This window comes from Podarcis filfolensis, assembly GCF_964270895.1.
Source record: "Podarcis filfolensis genome assembly, chromosome: 7".
Taxonomy (NCBI): Eukaryota; Metazoa; Chordata; class Lepidosauria; order Squamata; family Lacertidae; genus Podarcis; species Podarcis filfolensis.
In genome coordinates this window covers 16,855,502-16,875,501 of record NC_139603.1, presented here as the reverse complement: position 1 = coordinate 16,875,501, position 20,000 = coordinate 16,855,502, and positions in this window count along the sequence as shown.

The following is a 20,000-nucleotide window of genomic DNA, read 5'->3' as shown; positions in this document are numbered from 1 at the left end:
TGGGAACCCACCTACACTTCAGTACTATTGCATTTTGAGCTTCCACTTCCAATTCATATGGCTGAACTTAGAGAGCACACCTATAGTGATTGGCAAATTCCCCTTGTTGCAAAAAAACAAGTGGTTCACCTATGGCAAACAGCACCTGTGAACACAAAATTAAAGCAAGAGTTCCAAATTGCCTCAGAAAAAGAAGAGAGGGAAGAAAGAAACCCTATTCTGTACAATTTTTTTTAAAAAGAACCACTTCCACTTCAGCAGGAAATAACTTGCAATGCTTTTTTTATTCATTCAGATTTTTTGGTAGCATCTATTGGAGCACAACAGCACCCCTGTGCAATATAAAAGAAATAACCTTTTTTAAAAAGCTGCTAGCAATGTTCTTAAATTACTAGCAGAAGATTATTATCTGAGGCAAGGAAGCTTACTTGAAAATAAAGTTGAGTTGGGAGCCCAGCAAATTCATATACTGAGCTGTAATTTTTGAGCTTGGACTCCATTACTGAACACCTTGCAGAGCTGGATTTGGGTTCACTTCCCTCCAGTCAAGCCCTCAGCTCTTGATCTCTGCTTTCCTAGTTGCTATTGCCAAATCTACATAGGAATCATATGCAAATTACCAAGTTGTGATTATCTGCATGTCAGCATTTCAGGACTAGAGGCTTACTCTTTCCACCTTTGTCCTTGGTCCCTGTTTTGCTGCTGCTGGTTTGTGTTCTAAGTTTTGGTTCTCATGGTACATCTAGACCAGGCTTCCTCAACCTCGGCCCTCCAGATGTTTTTGGCCTACAACTCCCATGATCCCTAGCTAGCAGATCCAGTGGTCATGGATGATGGGAATTGTAGTCTCAAAACATCTGGAGGGCCGAGGTTGAGGAAGCCTGGTCTAAGTAGGACTGCAAGAAGTTCTGTAAGGAGGACTGTTTGGAATATTGCAAGAAAGATTGTTTAAGTCATAAAATTTAAAAAAGTTGATTGGAAAATAAGGTGTTAGTTAAAAGGAATGTTAAGAGATTAGGATTTGCTGGATTAACAATTTGAATTAGAAAATAAGAAGGGGAGGTATGAGGAAGTCAAAGAAACATGTTATTGAAAAACTGTGATTGAAATTGATTTGTTTTTAATATTTTTCTTTTTCTTTTTTCTTTTCTGTTTGTATAAAATTGGAAAATTCAATAAATATTTATAAAAAAGGAATATTGCAAGAAAGACTATGAAGATAATTATTAGTTAATGATAATTAAGAGTAATAGAGAAATTAAGAAATGCAGAATAAGTGATAAAGAAAGGAAAATCATCAGAGGTGGTTGACAAAAGTCTGAAAATATTGTATAAGATAAGAATTTATGTTAAATGATTGTTGAAAATGATATGTTAAAAAACCAATAAAAATGTGTTTTTTTATATATATAGGGAGAGAGAGAGAGGAAGCCTGGTCTAGATTGAAGAATTCATTCATTCATTTATTCATTCATCATTTTATTTGTATACCGCCTTTCCATAGTTAAAACAATGCTCAAAGCAGCTTACAAGATGACAAGATTTACATAATTACCAACATAACAAAAACCGTAAACAATAAATAAAACACATCAAAAGTACACAACCAAATGGAAAACAATTTCCACCTAAATCATAAAATCTAAAAGTAAGAATACAGCATGAATATCAATCACAATTTAAAATGACATAGATAAAAAATAAAAGCAATTTAAAAACAAAAGCAAAAACGGAGCCCTCTCTGCCCAGCAGTCCTTTATGGAGCCTGTCAGGTCCTGCCTAAGCCAGGGTGGAGAGAAGCAGGGCAGGGCCCTTCAGGCTCCCAGCAGGTCAGTCCTGGAGTCATGAACCCCCAGCAGAATGAAGGAGTCATGAATCCCAAATAGGCTCTGAGTTGGAACTACTCCAGATTTTGTTATGCCGCACCTTCTAGAAAAACATGGAGTGGACCTCTGAAAATTCTAGTCATTTTTGTCCCAGTACAGCAGGCTATGATTTCTGCAACAGAAAGGCAGCAGTGATCCTGCAGGTGTTGCTGTATTCCAGCTTCCATGAACCCTAGCCAGCATGCCCCAATGTTCAGTGATGAAGGGAGTTGTGGTCTGGTAGGGTCTGGAGGGCTACAAGTTACCCAACCCTGGTTTACACAAGCCATCATTTGTTCTCAGTCCAGAATCCCACCCAAAGCTTGATTCTGGCTTTGGATCCTGCAGTTTGCTACATTTGGATGGGATGGCAAACCAGAAGTGGAAGCTTCAAGTCTTCTTGCCTTGTGTCTGAAGGAAGATAGAAGAGGGGGAGAAAGTGCATGAGCATACCCTCTCTGCTGCTTATTCTTGTAACAGCCTGGTTTGTCTGAAATGAGCCCCTGTTGTTCCCCATATTAATAAATATCTGTATAAGAAAAGCATCAAGACTAGTTGATGTCCATGAAAATGATACACTTTAAAATTATTTTCAAATTCTGTAACAGCCTGCCTTCCTAAATTACTAAAAAATTGAAATCTGGCATTGTCCCCCTTTTATGATATGTATTAAAGTAGCAATCAGCCTGGTACACATATAGGAAAGCACAAGCCTTTTCCCACAGCATGGGGTTACTTATAGTTCTGCAACATTAAGTTGTTGTCTGTAATGCATTATTTGGAATGGCAATTCATTATTTCTTGAATTAGTACATATGTGTGTGTATGCACACACACACACACAGAGAGAGAGAGAGAGAGAGAGAGAGAGAGAGAGAGACTGTGACAGTGGTACCTCGGGTTACATGCGCTTCAGGTTACAGACTCTGCTAACCCAGAAATAGTGCTTCAGGTTAAGAACTTTGCTTCAGGATGAGAACAGAAATCGTGCTCCGGCAGCGCGGCAGCAGCGGGAGGCCCCATTAGCTAAAGTGGTGCTTCAGGTTAAGAACAGTTTCAGGTTAAGTACGGACCTCCGGAACGAATTAAGTACTTAACCTAAGGTACTACAGTATTACATTTTTGTTTATCTAGACTTCAAAGTTCAGCATAATGCGAGATGTCTACTAGCAGAACCTAGAAGAGATAATCCACGAAGCCTACAAACTGTCCCAGCATCCATTTGAGCAATGCAAATGACTTCAATGGAGTACCTGGAGCTAGTTATTATTAGCGGGCTTGTGGCGTAAATACTTCTCACACCTGCCCCCTTCCTTCACCTACTGCTTTCTTCCTGCAACGATCTTTCCCCCAACTGTTTCCCAGGCAGAAACAGAAAAGCAACTGAAGAAAAAGCAATTGAAGAAGAGGCTTTTGTGGAGGGAGGAGGGGAAGCAGCATGTAGGGGAAGGGTGAAGCACCGGTTTCCCACTTGCAACTTCCCTGCTGCAAGTTCCACTCTCCTCGCACCACTTTGCAGCTGTGCATTGGCAACCAGATTTTCATTCCATGTCTTCTGCTGAGCTTCTAGTTCATGGGTAGGCCAACTAAGGCCCGGGGGCCGGATCCATCCCAATCACCTTCTAAATCCAGCCCGCAGACGGTCTGGGAATCATCAGGTTTTTACATTAGTAGAATATGTGCTTTTATTTAAAATGCATCTCTGGGTTATTTGTGGGGCATAGGAAATCGTTCATTTTTCCCTTCAAAATATAGTCCGGCCCCCCACAAGGTCTGAGGGACAGTGGACCGGCCCCCTGCTGAAAAAGTTGGCTGATCCATTAATCTAGTTCAACTCCTAGGTTTGTTTAATTCTGTTGCTAAAGTAGTGATTGTTGGTTGTCAGAAGCTGGTTCAAAAAGCCAGTAGAGCTGACTGAGCAATGTATGTGTATGTAAACTTCTATGTAGAACCTCTAAACCTCTCTCGCTCTCTAGCTATCCATTCTTCAATGTATCTGTATGCAGTATACTAAACTTTGCTTGTATTTCAAAACTACATGTGTTTCTGATGCTACTCAGAATGCCTCCTCATTCAACTGTCAATGGAGAGTCTCTGAACTTCCTCAAGCCACAGTTTCATAGTGTGGTTTGATTTGCTCAACACTAACAATTTTGCTCTCCATTATGATTATAATTTTGAGTATTAATCCTTAAGATTAATCCTTTTCAGACTAAACTACCAATCAGGGAATCTTCGATTAAGTTTTGAAGTGGTATGAAAGTGCTCTAACAATTTTGGGGCATATTATTTTTGAGAAAGAGATTTACCAGTATTTCCTTTTTTTGGAAAGAAAGAAAAAAAACAGCTATAGAAATCATGGTGTCTTTGGCTACATATGATCAGCAGCTGTTTTGGGAGAAACATAGCCATTTAGATATATTTCATGTATCTTGATTTGAGGGATAGGTGTATAAATATTTTACTTCCATTATTGTCAAGCAATTGTCATGTCTCGGAAATTTTTGTACTAGCGCTGAGAATGTGGTGTTTATTTTTTTAGTTTTGCTCTCTTATTTCCCCCTTGGTTTGCTTTGCCTTGTGTTCCACTCCTTCTAAGCTCTAGCTTTAAAAGGATAATTTCTAAAATTACATTACGGAGTTGAAGTATGCACTGTACTATTAGTACAATTGCATATGCTTCTCTGCAACGCCAGCGAATGTGTGTGATTTAGAAAACACTGCAGAAAGCAATGTTTAAATTGAACAAACATTTTCTTTCCTCCTTTTTTTATATTCGTCCTACTACTATAGTTTACAAAGTTGCACAGGCTTATCTAGACCCTGTTCTCAGGCTGTCCACACATTGTGGAAAGAAGAAGAATCAGAATCAGAAGAATCTTTATTTGCATCAGCCACTAGCCATAGCAATAAAGTAAAATGAAATGTACTGAAGACAGAAAATACATTTTGGGGGTTTACATCAATAATCAAATAATAGATCTTATTCTAATTGCCCCCGCTAAAAATGTTGCAGTTTTTGCTGTCACCTGGTCATCTTGATCTGCTTAAAAAAAGGACACAGTAGCAATGATTGAGCAACAATAATAGAGGGGTAATAACCTCACTCCTCAAATCTTTATAAAGAGTGCAAGCCAGAAGCACACAAGCCACTGACTCAATACTGCCATCTCCAAAGGGACATAACTGTTTTTTCATATGTGAGGGTGATCTGGCTGAGACATCTGTCACCCCATTGATTGCCAGGGTTGATTCGTCTGATGTGGTTGGCTAGGCCGGCGTCTCCTTCCTCCCTCACCGCTCCATGTGCATCCCTCCCGAAACTGCACGCTCGGTGGAAGAGGATGACCATCTCCAACAGAAGGAGTATACCATTCTTCGGTCAAGGGTTGTGGAAAGGCCTGAAGTGGGAAAGTGTGATGAGCACACACAGACTGTCTCTGTGAATGTGCAGGGATCCATCTCACAGGAACAGTCCATCTTCTCCAGCCACATCACACTTGCTGACATCTGTGGCATGACAACCAGGGGTGGTGAGGGGGCGTGATTTGTCTCCAGCAGCCAGAGCCACAACTCTCGTGAGAAGGAGCATGTGGGTGCCCCATAGTCTTGGGTTGGGAATCCAAGGCTCAAAGAGCAGCTCCACCAGAGGCAGACGGTGGCAGAAGGAGTTTCAGAGCCCCCCACCTCCATTGCATTAAATGGCCACCAGCTAGTCTATGGCAAGTTAAATGGGGAGGAGTCATTATGATTATTGTATTATTACATTGCGTATTCTGTTTTTATGATTATCCTGCATAAGATATGTTCTTAATGTTGCACATCACCCATGGATAAAGGGAGAAACATAAACTGAAAAAAGGAAATAATAATAATAATGCACATTCAGCAGCCTTCCCCTCTTCAAGCTTTTTCAAAAACCGTGGACTGCAATAATGATAATGATACTAATTTTATTATTTATATCCCACCCATCTGGCTGGGTTTCCCCAGTAAGGACCAAGGGTTCAGCTAAATATTTGTGACCCCAACCACTTTTAATGGTTCTCTCCTTTTATGTAAGTAAGGTGTGAAGGAATTTACAATGTCCTTAATACCTCTGATTGGCATTATTAATATCTGTATCTTGCTTGGTGCTTTTGAAAAACATCAGAGTGATTCATGTTAATAATCGTTTCCTCCTCCCCCTCCCCCTCCCTATCTCTTCTTTTTGAACTGTAATCTCATCATTTGCTTCACTGGCTATCTTCACCACAACTGAACATTCACTTTAGCTGTGTAGTATGAAAGGAATCCAAGCAGAGAACCATTTCCCAGGGAGAGCCCTTTGCAAGCTCTGTTTGCCTGCTTTTGCATGTCACCCCTTATCAGTGAATAAGTCACCTTGGCTACAAACAGGAACAATTTCAATATTAGGCTAATGGCAGAGTAATTTAGTGTGTGTGTGTGTGTGTGTGTGCTGGCCATCGTATTTTTTCAAGAATTGCTCACCTGTTTTAAATAGTTGTCTTATTTTGTATGATTCAATGAGAAACTAGACAAGGCCTTGGGAAATTATATTTCCTGCTGAGCTGTGTTTTGTTTTCCTTAAACAGGGTCGATACATTTTTGAAAGAGGTGACTAAGATCAGAAATTTGATGTAGGAAATTTCTCACTTTGTTGTTCTCACTTTGTTCCATCCATGATGTACTGGGAAGGCACAGCTGCATTTGGCTTTTATGGTTGAATCTGAGATCTGCCAACATTTCTAGCTTGGATTTCATTTAGTAACCATTAGTCCTATTCAGGCATTCTTCTCCTCATAGGTGAGGATGCACTAGCTAGCTCCACCACATTTGTCATGTACCTATTACTTCCCCCTCCTCCATGTACTGCAGTAAAAACATCTGTGGCAGGGAGCCTTTGTACTTTTTAATGTGTTCTGCCAGGTCTGGTGGCAAAAGTGATCTAGGTTGGGCATTGGCTAAGAGCCATAGGGGATCAGAAGGTATCTTCACTGACCTGACCTGATCGTGCCTCGATTCACCATTCTCCCTGACAGCTGCAGCAACACCTTCATTTTCTGAAAACACAAAGTCCTGGCCTTTAGTTCTATTTAATCTATAAAATATCACTCTATAGAGCTATGCAATCTATTGACATATAGGCCAGGGCACAGTGTTTTCAGTGAATTAAGATGATGGGCTGCCACAACAGATGGGAACCAGATTTGGCTCCCATTTGAAAGCAGCACAGCCAGCCACCATTCAGGGAGCTATTCGGAAATGAATATTGCATAGGCATGACCATGAGCAATGTGCTTTGGGATGGCAAAGGGATAGAGAGCCACTGGCAACAATCTGTCAATGGCCATCTACGGTCTGCCATCTTGATCAGGGTTCTCAGTCATGTAGTGGGTTGTCACAAGTAAAGCAAGCTCACCACTGCAGACATCCACTCTTCAACACATTGGTTCATGCAATGATAACTGGCATGGGGCTACAACCGAGGGGGAAGGGATGCGACAATCGCACCCCAACTATCCCTCACATAATTCTAATTGTATAGGGAAACTGAATGCCTCAAGAGAGCTATAGTTCGAGTTAGCTTCTGTCCTTTTCACACCAGTATTGAAAGCATGATGTCCCAACTCAACAGAACCCTGATACAAATCCTTGGCAACAGGTTATTCTTTTTTCAGTTAAGAAAAATAAAGATTATCCTCTTCAGCGCACCCTGGGAGAGAGACAGCATCAGCTGCTCGACCTCTGATGGCATAACCTTATGATGATCGTGAAGACTGGCTGAGGGTATAAAAGGAAGGTGCCACTAATATTGAAGGGCAAGGAGGGTGTTGCAGGGACAGGAAAGAATTGTATGCTTTGTTGTCATGGAGATGAGGAAGGAAGCCTCTGGATGTCCATAGGTTTCCTTGTGCAGAGTACATGTCTTCTGTGGAGCTGATTTAAACTGGGGGAAATGTAGCATGTATATCTTTACATGGTGGCATCAATATTCTTCACCATGCAATTCCCCCTAAAAGTGACCAAACATCATCAAGTCCCATTGCTCCCAGGGGGACTTGCTCTGTTTTATTCAAAGTGTGTGGCACCACAGAGCCCCACACAGAATAGCTGCTCCAGACCATGAGTGGCTGGATGACCTATTTCGGAGCTTTCTAGAGGCAAGATAAAATGCTTACCAGACAGCGCCGCAGCCCTCAGGTGCCCATTAAAGGCAGATTCTGGAGTGGACTCCTCATCCAATCCCGGTCATGATCTTCCCAGATTGAATCTGATGATTCCACTTTGGAATTCAAGTTCTATGGATTCCTCCCTCGTCCCTGTTGTCTACTCCCCTCTTTGTGGCCTGCCACAAAGGTTTGTGAGCTTCATTGGCTCAACTCTCCAAATTGTGCAGGCCTCTTTTAAGATTTCTGTTTAGAATAACTAGCAGCTTTTTATACTTTCCCCCCACAAAGACATCCTCTTCCCACACAGACCCAAATGCTTTCCTATTCATTTTTGTTTTGTTTTAAGTTGCAAAAACAAAACAGGAGTTTTCTTTCCAAAAGTGTGCATTATCCAAAAGCGTCTGCAGGGGATTCTCTTTGTCTTTTCATTTTTCTTTCTTTTTATCATCAGCATTGTAATCACTTTCGCGAAGGGGACTGGTGTAATCAGTTTCCCGTGTGTGTTTCCAAGTGGCTGCTTTTGCGCTTATTTGTACGCAGAGACAAACAGAAGTTGCCCGAGGGAGTAAAACTCTTTTGATAGTAGCTTCTGGGGCTGAGTCATCACAGAGAAGCATATGTGAATTGCTCTAAGGTCCGGCGATGTAGCGTTTTGACTGAAAAGAAGCTGAGCTTGTCACAAAAGCTTCCACTGAAATAGGAACATAATGAAGAAAATATGCAAAGCTTCATATCCCTTAAAGAAGATAGCAGCCTAACAGCATCGCAACCCCTCCCCATCCCTAATCTGTCTGCCTTCTTAACTGCAGGCTCTGAGCCTTTCATTTCCAATGATACCATTAGGTGCCTCATGAATTGCATTTAGAATAAATTTGCAAGTTAGCATGGGTACTGTTATTAAACGTGGCTTCTTCGGAAACATCTGTTTAGGCAACTATTTTGTAGGAGCTTGCTCTTGGTATCCATTCCAAAAAAAATCAGACCTCTGGTGTAATTGAATGAGATAAACATATACATGATGCACTCCTGAAGGAGAGAGCAATTCAAGGTCAAGAACTGCTGGTATGCGCAGAGTTGGGAGAAGATGAGCTTGAGGCTATGCCAGCTGAAGTCCTTCATCCCATCTCAGCTGGATATGTGCTGCTGTAAGTCCTCCTTCCTGGGTCAACTGGGGCTCATCCCTCCCCCAAGGGATGTTCCACAGTTGTGGCAAGGCAGGGGGAGACTTATACCATTTCCAAACACCATTCCACTTGGCCATGTGTACTAGGAACCTGGAAGAAGCAACACTGCCCCCCCCCACAAAAAAAATGGTTTGTGTAAGCCAAACTCTATTTTAGAGGCACAATTCAAAGTGATGGTGCTGACCTTTAAAGAGCTAAACGTCCTCGGCCCAGTATACCTGAAGGAGCATCTCCCATTGTTCAGCCCAGACACTGAGATCCAGCAACGAGGGCCTTCTGGCGGTTCCCTCAGTGCAAGAAGTGAAGCTAAGGGAACCAGGCAAAGGGTCATCTCAGTAGTGGCGCCCTCCCTGTGGAATGTCCTCCCATCAGATGTTAAGGAGATGAGTAATTATATAACTTTTAGGAAACATCTGAAGGCAGCCCTATGTAGGGAAGCCTTTTAATGTGTAATGTTTCCTTATGTTTCTATATATGTTGGAAGCAGCTCAGAGTGGGTGGGGCAACTTCTTCTTCTTCTTCTTCTTCTTCTTCTTCTTCTTCTTCTTCTTCTTCTTCTTCTTCTCTTTGCCAGGCTTGGGACAGCTCAGCTCACTCAGCCCTGCTCCTAAATAAAGTTTGGAATATTGATAAGTTACATGGGCACAATTTACCCCACTGTGAATAATGCTGGCTTTCTAAGATTTTGATTGGTCTGCCCCTGCTGTTGGGGAGGGATCACATCACTGCTGTCTTCAGTGACCCCACAAGGGCTGCGGGGAACAGTTATTGGTGTTCCCCATAAAGTATTTCCTTTAAAAGAAAAACAAAAGAAAAACATTATACAGTGTACATGCTGCTGCCAGACTCATGCTCCAGAACAGGAGTGGAGAACCTCAGATTTGGCCCTCCAGACCTTTCTTTCTGGCCCTCAGATCATTCCTCAGCCAATATCCTCTCCCCAAGACACATCCCTCAGCATCCCTGCTCTGTGCTTTTGTCTAACTAGCATGTGTCCTTGAACAATGGTAATGCTTCTTGCTTACTTGAATAGAGGATGGAAAGAGGTCTGTGTAAAAATCTCTAACTTTCAGATGGCTGAAATGCATTCATTTGTACAGGGGTAAGGGTTCACGAATGGTGCTCTGCCTGTTTTTGCCTCTGGACTTGCCCACCAGGAGCATGTGGCCTCTGGAAGGTTGCCCATGAAGGGGTGCTACCTTCAGTCCACAAAAAGTTTCCCATCCCAACTCAAGACAGCTCTAGTTGTCATTTTTATTTTCTTGTGGTGCCTCTAGGCCCCATGTGGCCAGTGCAACTTCCTGTAGTTTCATTCTGATGGAAGTTATGAAATCAGCACCACCTAGTAAGCAGAAGTTGTGGGAGAAATGATGCAGGGGAAAACAACAACCAGGGGTACCAATTACCATGGAAAATATGGATTGATATAATAGTTAGTGTGTGAAAGAAGATGCAGTTTTTAATGTTTAAAATGGGACTCCAGGAAGGAGGTGGGGGGAGTCCTGAGATTTGGAGGAATCTCTGTATATGGTTATGTATTTGATTTTTTTATATAATTTCATATGGTAAAATAAATAAAGGACTTCAGAGAAAAGAGAAACCAGGGGACTAATCAGGCAGGCGGTCAGGTCAAATGGCTCTCTTTTTCTAACCTCCCCTCAAAACTTTTTAAAGTAGTTTTCTGGTGTGCTGGCGTCAGTACATCAACAATCTTCATTTAAAAAATTATAACGAAAGGTTAAAATATGAAACCAATTTTTCCCTTCCCTGCTTCTTAGTAAGGCAAGGAAGGGAAGGAAATGTCTTTTTCTGTTTTCAGGAAAAATAAAGAAAAAGGGATCCATTCCCTTGCATTCCGTCCTGATGGTAAGGGATCTCTTTGATCCCTTCCCCACAGCTTGGTCAGAGGAGAGGAGAGCAACCAGGGCAGTAGAGGGGGAGAAATCAATGCAAACTTTGGAGGCCCTTGGCCTCTTCAAACATCTAAGTGCCACTTCCTCTCTGTGCTCTGTAAAACATCCAGCTCATTAGTGGCACAAATTAAATAGTAACTGGTGTTCATAACATATCAGGATTGCTATTTCAGGCTTTATAGATCAAAACCTCTGCTGGATAAGGGCTATAATTAATTGCTGCAAGTGACAATCTCCACTTTATGGTTCGGGATGCTTGAGGGATTAGATCTTTGCATATGTAATTCGTATATGAACTGATGTGATCTACATCTTTTGGACTAAGGTGCACATTGGATCACAGCTGTGCAATGAATTTTGCACTTCCCTGAATGTTGTAATGTAGTTCTCAGCAATTTATCAAAAACATATTTATAAATGGATTCTGAGGGGGGGGTGGCAGAATACACATTTAAATATATATTTGAAAACATATTTAAATGTGCCTTTTGAGAGGACTTTCCATGATTTTTTTTGTGGGGGGAGATGGCAGCCACCAATGCCAATGATGTAATTATATTCTAGGGTAATATACAGGACTAGCAACAGTGAGGAGTTAAGATGAACACTAGTGAATTTCCTGCCCCCCATCCTTAACATTTTATGCACCCTCTGAACATAGCCAAAATGTCCCCCTCTCTGTTTTTTGTGTTCTCCAAAGGGAAAATGAGGCTCCTGAAAAGTCTGAGGAAGGCATTTGTACATAGCCCTAAGTTAAATAATGTTCTGCATATATTTCGATATTTTGTATCTGGAAAATATGTTATGAGGACTGGAAGTCACTTGGACTAGAAAATAGAAAGCACTCCTACTTTGCACTGGCACAAAACCAAGGGATGTAACATTTAAGCCAGACCAATCACTGTTTCCGAAATAAAATCCCTTCGTTCAAAGTATTTTATCCCAAAGCAGAGGCAATCACAAATATTTTGGAGAGGTTTCTTCTGAAGATGGAAAAAAAGAAATTATCTCTGTGGAATTCACCTTGATCTGTTGTCTATCAAAAATATTCTCTATACAACTAATATCTGCATGATCTTTGAATAATAATAATAATAATAATAATAATAATAATAATAATACTCTGGGCGGTTCCCAACAGAACACTAAAAACAGAATGAAACTTCAAACCTTAAAAACTTCCCAAAACAGACTGACTAAACAGGACTGCCTTTAGATGTCTTCTGAAAGTCGGATAGTTGTTTATTTCCTTGATGGAAGGGTGTTCCACATGGTGGGCGCCACTACCGAGAAGGCCTTCTGCCTGGATCCCTGAAACTTCACTTCTCACAGTGAGGGAACCTCCAGAAGACCCTCGGAGCTGGACCTCGGTGTCAGGGCTGAACGATGGGGGTGGAGACACTCCTTCAGGTATACTGGGCCAAGGCCATTTAGGACTTTAAAGGTCAGCACCAACACTTTGAATTGTGCTCGGAAATGTACTGGGAGCCAATGTGGGTCTTTCAGGATGGGTGTTATATGGTCTCGGCTGCTGCTCCCAATCACCAATCTAGCTGCTGCATTCTGGATTAGTTGTAGTTTCCAGGTCACCTTCAAAGGTAGTCCCATGTAGAGCACATTGCTGTAATCCAAGCGGGAGATAACTAGAGCATGCATCACTCTGGTGAGATACTCTGCAGGCATGTAGGGTCTAAGCCTGCATACCAGATGGAGCTGGTAGACAGCTGCCCTGGACACAGAATTGACCTGCACCTCCATGGACAGCTGTGAGTCCAAAATCACTCCCAGGCTGCACACCTGGTCCTTCAGGGGCACAGTTACCCCATTCAGGACGAGGGAGTCCCCCACACCTGCTTGCCCCCTGTCCCCCAAAAACAGTACTTCTGTCTTGTCATGATTCAACCTCAACTTGTACAAGCTGGAAGACGTTTAAAGCGATATCACAACTGGGAATTAGGGACACATAGGACTACTGGCATATCCCACAGGAATAAGGTTAGCCATCATGAGAACAGAATGCAGTACTGGATGGGCTATACAATATGTTCTTACGATGCCAGAGTACTCAAGCAAAACAACTCAAGGCTTATTTTCCCTGACCATTTCTGTTTCCCGTTATTCCCCCACCCCTCTTTTCCTTGTATAGAAACAGAAGACTAACTCTGCCCTTGGACATGGGAAAGGCTAGCACCACAAGGATCCAGCCCCATGAGCAGAGGCCCAAATATTTTCTTCCATAGACAAAGAGGTCAACTACTTTCCCTTTAACTCTCACCTGGGCTCATAGACCCAAATCTTTACTGTCCTGCAACACAAATTAGATTGTGAGTCGGATGAAAGACACTCAAAGAGAGCAGCCTGAGTTTGGTTTTTAATTACCTAAGCCAATTCCATTTTTCACTATTGCAAATCTCTTTTTCTGTTTGGAAGATAAAGTTAGCTTCAGCAACAACAACAGAAAAGAAAGAACTGAATTTGCAGTGATTCATCAGGACCAAACCATGACACCCGGCAGGACAGCTGACGAATCCTTTTGAACTTCCTACTTTCCACTGTTCATGTAAGCCATTTATGTAAATAAAATTTCAATCTAACCATTGACCCCAGAGAGACCTGGGTAAACACTTTACTTTGCAAATACTGTGTCTTCAGCACATTGCTTCCTGTGATTCTGCCCTCAATCCCTGGTGCTTCATTCCTTATCAGCAGCCTGTCATTTTGTATTTCACAAAAGTAGTTTCTCCGAAGCCAGATAAACTGTGTCATGAGAACTGCTATTATCAACCTCACTGCAGCTTTAACCTCCTTGCAGAAGTTCAATGTAGTTAGGTGCCAGCTTTAGCTTTTGGAATTCCCTATACCTTATAACATCAAACTGAAATGACCCACTGCATTTCAACTGAATATCGAGCTTCCTAGGACCATTAACATTGACCTAAGTGAACTTTCATAATGGTTAGAATCTACTTTAGCATTGTTATTTGTATCTGAAGCTTGGGAGGAGATAGATAACAACTTTAGGGGCAATTCCACTACAGCAGGGACCAGGCTTAGTTAATAAACTCCCCTCCCTCCAAACCAATCAAAAGTGTAGCATCTCAAAGACCAGCTGTGCATGTTGCCACATAGCAAAGGAAAGAGGAAGAGGAAAAGCAATAAACATTTCAGGAGGTCCATGGCACTGTAAAGAGGCTGGAGATTCTCTCTTGACCATTTCAATAGAGTTTGATGGAAACTAGTTTTCTAGATTTCCCCAGCCTTTCTTTCAAGACAAAATGGAAGCCAACGTGCTCATGAAGGAACACACAAAATGGAGGCAGCTGATGTTCTCTGGTGGAAACTCCTTTCATTGCCTGCTATGTAGAGTAATGCTACATCATTGTGATGGTTGATTCCATTCCAACCAAGACTGTGAATAGGGATAATGTTGGCCCCCCAGCAGCAAAAGAAACATATCTTGTAAACAAACAGCATACTTTTAACACCCCAAAGGTTTCACACACCTTTCCACATTCCAGTTCAGCAATTGGGGCAAGACAGTGTTTGGTTATGAGATTATCCTTGCTCCGCCATGAAACTTCTTGGTAACTTTGGGCAAATCTCACCACCTAACATAATGTACAGAGCTGTCATGAGAACCCAGTGATGTAAAAATATTATTTTTTCATACAATACCCTTTGCTATTGAGAACAATAAGAACAAAACTGCTATAATAAAACCAGTAACTGGCCAATCAAGGTTTGGGGGGACGACCAGACACTGATGAAACTGTGTTGTCAATAGGCACACTTCAATTTTTATTTATTTATATGTTTACAGAAGGCAACATAAAACCACATTAAAAATTGGATATGACAATTTCATCCCGAATTTGATATAGCAGGAATGAATGTTGGGAATTTTCCGCATTTCCATTTTTTAATTTTCATTTTATAAAATAATAGCAGAGGAACTACATACAATTCTTAAACAACTATAGCCTTCATTAGATCAGCCAAAAAATAATAATCTAACTTTGGTTCTGGGTTGTCTCTTTTCTGTTTAACATGGATTGTGCTTTCCTTACCAGGTTATTTGTTGTATTATTATTATTATTATTATTATTATTATTATTATTATTATTTGCAGGTTATTTCATGCATCTTAAGCTGCTTCTGTATGTAGCCATGTTGAAAGTGACAATGTAGATGATTACTGGTGCACCAGTGAAACATAATAAATTATGGTGTCATGCTGATACTGCAGGTAGATACAACTGTATATGTTCATGGTCAGGTTACTGATATTTCAGATAGCTTGCCTTCACCCAGTACTTGATATTTCAATCAGCTTAATGTTGCTTAGATGGAAGAGTTTTCCATCTGCAGATGCTTACATTACCTGGGGATGCTGTCTTGATCTTCCTTTGTAAAAACTGAACAAAAAACAAACAAATGCTATTTGGAGTTATAGCCTGCTTGAGGCTCTGTTTTCCATTTTTGTGCTCCTTTTATCTGGGGGAAAAACAAAACAAAAAAACATTATTTCCAAAACTAACTTCCACTGGTGAATTGATCTAAATTGCTCATGTGCAATCTCTTGTTAATTTTCACTACTGATTAGGTTTGATGTGCTTAGTGTCCATTCCTTTAATTGAATACTTCTTAGTACATACCGTATTTTTCGCCCTATAGGACGCACCGTCCCATAAGGTGCACCTAGTTTTTGGGGGGGAAATAAAGGGAAAAAAATTATTTCCCCCCCCAGGCGCGGGGCTGGGGCGGGGGAGGCCCGAGCTTCCCCCGACCCCAGCCCCCAAACAGGCAGCTCTCTGCAAGCCGTGGGAGCCCAGCGCTGGCTCCCGCTGCTTGCTGAGAGGTCCGCGAAGCCTGGGTGCGCTGATCTTAGCGCGCGCAGGCTTCGGCATGCTGGCAACTCTCCGCAAGCAGTGGGAGCGCTCCCGCTGCTTGCAGAGAGGTCCGCGAAGCCTGGAGAGCGAGCGGGGTCGGTCCCCACCGACCCCTCTCGCTCTCCAGGCTTCAGCGGAAGCCTGCATTCGCCCCATAGGACGCACACACATTTCCCCTTCATTTTTGGAGGGGAAAAAGTGCTTCCTATAGGGCGAAAAATACGGTAATTTTGGGGGGCTTATATAGCAAAATAGCACATCACATTGCTTAGGGTCCAAGGAAGTGTCCTGTGAGAATTGTTTATGGTTCTTCTTGGAATGACAGACCCCACAATCTACTTTTGAAAGATCCCCTATTTGACACAGGGGACAGCTGTTTCAGAACCATAAGTGCAAATAGGTAAGCCCTAAATGTAAGTACCAGTGAGTGCATGGATCTTAAAAGCTTATTTCTGTAGGTCTTTGTATTTTTAAAAAATGTCTCAAATTCAACTACTTTTCCAATCTTGTGTTAGGACAAGTAATGGTCCCCTGCGAAGAACTCCATACCTCTATTTCATTCAATCTGCAGGATCTTTTCTCTTGTGACACCACATTTATTTATTTACATTTATATTCCACCTTTCATCCATGATGCTCAAAGCAGTGTAGAGTTCTCAGGTACTCCCAAAGGGTGAACCCAGACCAGCTTGCCTCATTAATGTTTCTGCATCATGTGCTTTCAGACAACGATCAAGGCCAGTCTTCGTCAATCTGGCACCTTCCAAATGTTTCAGCCTACAACTCCCATGATGGGAGTTTTATTTAATATTATTATTAGTAGTAGTATTATTAAATTAACTATGTGTGTATAGCACCCTCCAGCTGAAGATCCCAGTACACAACAGAAAAAAGCAAAACAAGACTAAATTTGCAAAGATGAAACTTTTTTTAACGCACATTGGGTAATTAGCCAAATAAGCCACAAACAGAGAGTAGACCCATTGAGTAAATTAATTTCAATGGGTCTACTCTGTGTATGTCTAACGCATCCATATCACCTGTATTTTCATCCCTCTAGATTAAATCATAAATTAGATTTCAGCTAAGAACACAGGTGGGAAAACCCATTTGGGTTACAGCAATGGTCAATCTATGTTAGAAGACCAGTCGGATTCTTACAGAAAGCATCCTACAGAAAGTAGGATGGCATAAAGGTAACCAACTTCCTCTGCTCTATGAGTAGCATACAACTAACATATCCCATCTCCTCAATGATTTCTGTTTGTGCAATGGGACTTTGCCCCTCTCCTTCCCTATACAGACATCCTCCCCTCCTCAAATCTGCCCTGGAAGGATGGGGCAACCCCCAAACAGATTTAGGGAACATGCCAGTGAAATGGATCAAGGCCAGTCTTCGTCAATCTGGCACCTTCCAAATGTTTCAGCCTACAACTCCCATGATGGGAGTTTTATTTAATATTATTTAATATTATTATTATTGGTAGTAGTATTAAATTAACTATGTGTGTATAGCACCCTCCAGCTGAAGATCCCAGTACACAACAGAAAAATGCAAAACAAGACTAAATTTGCAAAGATGAAACTTTTTTTAACGCACATTGGGTAATTAGCCAAATAAGCCACAAACAGAGAGTAGACCCATTGAGTAAATTAATTTCAATGGGTCTACTCTGTGTATGTCTAACGCACCCATATCACCTGTATTTTCATCCCTCTAGATTAAATCATAAATTAGATTTCAGCTAAGAACACAGGTGGGAAAACCCATTTGGGTTACAGCAATGGTCAATCTATCTTAGAAGACCAGTCGGATTCTTACAGAAAGCATCCTACAGAAAGTAGGATGGCATAAAGGTAACCAACTTCCTCTGCTCTATGAGTAGCATACAACTAACATATCCCATCTCCTCAATGATTTCTGTTTGTGCAATGGGACTTTGCCCCTCTCCTTCCCTATACAGACATCCTCCCCTCCTCAAATCTGCCCTGGAAGGATGGGGCAACCCCCAAACAGATTTAGGGAACATGCCAGTGAAATGGATCAAGGCCAGTCTTCGTCAATCTGGCACCTTCCAAATGTTTCAGCCTACAACTCCCATGATGGGAGTTTTATTTAATATTATTTAATATTATTATTATTGGTAGTAGTATTAAATTAACTATGTGTGTATAGCACCCTCCAGCTGAAGATCCCAGTACACAACAGAAAAATGCAAAACAAGACTAAATTTGCAAAGATGAAACTTTTTTTAACGCACATTGGGTAATTAGCCAAATAAGCCACAAACAGAGAGTAGACCCATTGAGTAAATTAATTTCAATGGGTCTACTCTGTGTATGTCTAACGCACCCATATCACCTGTATTTTCATCCCTCTAGATTAAATCATAAATTAGATTTCAGCTAAGAACACAGGTGGGAAAACCCATTTGGGTTACAGCAATGGTCAATCTATCTTAGAAGACCAGTCGGATTCTTACAGAAAGCATCCTACAGAAAGTAGGATGGCATAAAGGTAACGAACTTCCTCTGCTCTATGAGTAGCATACAACTAACATATCCCATCTCCTCAATGATTTCTGTTTGTGCAATGGGACTTTGCCCCTCTCCTTCCCTATACAGACATCCTCCCCTCCTCAAATCTGCCCTGGAAGGATGGGGCAACCCCCAAACAGATTTAGGGAACATGCCAGTGAAATGGACGGGAGCACTCCCCATTGTGCAACATAAAATCTTTGCTCTGACAGAAGGCTTACTTAATGACACTTTGGACACAACCCTTTATCCTCAGCATCGGGTATTCAGAGGTACACTGCAGGCCTTCTAAACGTGAAGGATTCCATTAAGATTCCATTACGATTTATCTTCATTGATAAAATGTCTGTGGGTTGTCTAATCCTTTGTCAACACGATCAATGCTTTTTATGGTAGGGATTCCATACATTAATGAAGTGCCGGGCCTAGTGATATATGACAACATTTTGTTGCAGATCCCCACGAGATGTTAGCATGTTGTTCCCTTTTCGAAATAAAAGTGTTCTATAAACATATGAATAGTATATCTATCAATACTTTCTGCTCTAGAAAAAATTCAGAGGAACCGCAGCAACGTTCTGTTAAGCAGGAAAGAGAAACATAATCAATATAACAGCGAAAGAAGCCTTCGTCAAATAACCTCAGTTTTATACCTTCCCTGCTGTGCTTCCACATGGAGTTCACATTCTCAGTATGTGGGCTAAGATTGTGAAGGGGATAATAGGTAGCTTTCTGTGATTTATCTCGCCCCCCCCAAAAAAAAATTACAATGAGTAAATGGCATTGCTACTTATCTAGTTAACATATCTTAATTAACAGATGTAGTGAAAATTGCTACATTTTATTTATTCATAGAAACCCATTTTAGTGCAGAGCCAGCTTTAAACTATATAAAAATTCCAGTAATTATCCTTCAGAACTGCTTATTAAAATATCCAAATGAAGAATGCAGGGCTGTTCTTATTAATTTTACTTTGCATTGTTAAATTTACTACCCTTTGAATGGGAATAAATACTTGCTGGCAACACATAACTGATTTATTTCTTTGTGATGCATAATATGATAACTTTGTGCTTCTAGAACAATTTCCTTTTGGGGTCAGAAGCAATTCTACAAAAGCAGTTATTTTCCCACACTCCTGCGAGGAGAGGGTGCCTCGCTATTATGCTCGAAAAGATGCAAAACTAATAACGGGGAGATTAAAGCCTTCATTTTCTAAGTGCTGGCATTTTTACACTTTGTATTCAGAACTTGTGAGCGTCCTGTGGGCCTGCTCAACTTTAAGACATTAATTTTTTGGCACATTCTTCAGGCATGACAATAATCTATTCAAATGAATGAGCAACCATAAAGTGTGAGCTAAAAGCTCTAAAAACAAGACTGTGGCGGTTTTTTACGGTTTACAACATAGGACTGTGTTCTAACCTTATAGTCATG